The sequence below is a fragment of the Trichechus manatus genome, unplaced genomic scaffold (genome assembly GCF_000243295.1).
Source record: "Trichechus manatus latirostris isolate Lorelei unplaced genomic scaffold, TriManLat1.0 scaffold00072, whole genome shotgun sequence".
Classification (NCBI taxonomy): Eukaryota; Metazoa; Chordata; class Mammalia; order Sirenia; family Trichechidae; genus Trichechus; species Trichechus manatus.
In genome coordinates this window covers 7,368,462-7,370,126 of record NW_004444008.1, presented here as the reverse complement: position 1 = coordinate 7,370,126, position 1,665 = coordinate 7,368,462, and the positions used below count along the sequence as shown (strand labels likewise).

General features: G+C 54.7%; 1 pseudogene; it reads right to left on the bottom strand.

The window, feature by feature from the left end:
- Window positions 1-272: 272 nt before the first annotated feature.
- Window positions 273-1,375, bottom strand: LOC101348270 (monocyte differentiation antigen CD14-like; annotated as a pseudogene).
- Window positions 1,376-1,665: the final 290 nt, after the last annotated feature.

Here is a 1,665-nt window from a genome sequence, read left to right as displayed (position 1 = left end):
CTTTTACAGCAGATCTGCCCAGCGCAATGCGTCGTTTGATTTCCTGACTGTTGAGTAACTAGGCCATTAGAATGAAGGAAATCTAGGATTTCAGGACTAGCCCATACCACACACCCTGTAAAGATCTATTGAATGGACAATACCAATTGTCTGTTTAAGATCTGAATAAAAATAGGGCAGACGCTTGTTTTGTGGAGACTTCCTGAAGTGGCTTCCTCGGAGGAGCCAGGGCAACATGAGCGCATTCAACATCCACCTTTCTCCTCTGTGCCTTAGGAGAAGCCTCTGGCCCCTGGGAGCAGTGCCAGGGCTGAGTATGCACAAACTCCAGGTACTCCTGAGTTCTTTGGGTCCTCGTGGGGCTTGGTGATTCCAGGGTCCATGAAGTGATTCCTGTCCAGTGGCAGGTTTTCCACCTTGGGCAGCATCTTGCGACGGCGCCCTGTTCAGCTGGTTGCAGCTGAGATCCAGTACACTGAGCTTGGCCGGTAGTCCCTTAGGCACTTGCTCCAGCCCAGCAAATGACAGGTGGAGGGAGCTCAACGTGCTGGGCCAGAAGCACCCAGGGGCAATGGGGTTTGCAGTGGTGCACAGTGCATTTTGGCTGAGGTCTAGGCGGTGAAGCTGCAGAGTGGCTCCACAAGCCCCGCGCACACTCTGGTAGGCGTCTCCACCCCTGCGTCACACAGCCTCAGATACTGGAGGACTAGGAACTTGAGTGGACAGAGGGCTGCGGCCAGCCCACGCTCGCCCAGTCCAGGGTTGTCCGACAAGTCTAGGTTGGTGAGGGTCTGGAAGATGCAGAGCTGCTCGTGGAAAAAAGAAAGCAAGTGTGCTTGCAGTATGCTCAGTACCTTGAGGTTCTGCTTGAGCCACTGCTGCAGCTCAGTCATCCAGGCACCTTCCGTGGCCCACCACCCACTGTGAGCTGCCACCAGGGTAGAGCCTTTACCGCATCAATGTACTGCTGCTGGTCGGTATAGGCGCTCTCTAGAAACTTCTCAAGACTGCTGCCTCCACAAAGGCTCTCCACCTCGACGGCAACCATACATTGATAGCTGCTGGATGAGTTGGCCTGCCATTCCAAGAAGTTACAGGCGCAGCAGGACTGTTCATCGCCCAGCTTGCAGGGCTCCAGAGTGGCCTCAGAGATGCACAGCAGTGGAGGCAGCAACCGGCAGGGCAAGAGCTCCTGGGGAGAGAGCCGAGGTCAGGGTGGCCTGAATATGCCTCTGAGGTTCTTGATTTGTCAGTTCCTTCCAAGCCATACCCTCACCATGGTTGATAGGTCCTCAGAGCCTCTGCGCCCTTGGAACACTTTGAAGGGCTTGGGTTTCTTTCCCAAACAGGGGCACCTGCTGGCTTTCAGGTCCATGGGTGTCTCTGTCCCAACTCTTCTGAGGCATCTAAGAGTTACATAATCCTCCTGATGGCTCACTTTGTTCCCTCTGATGAACTTAGTCCCCTTCCCACCTGTATTCCTCCCAACCACCCACCTCACTTCCCTTCAGGGAGATTTTGCAATGGAAGGGGAGCTATGACAGGAAGAATCCTGCTGGGCATCCAGGGCCTTTCCACCCAGCCAGTGCCAGGAAGACTCATTCTTCCTGTGAGTATGACGAAGGACCTATCCCCAGTGCCTAAGGCCAGGTTCTCTAACCTCTG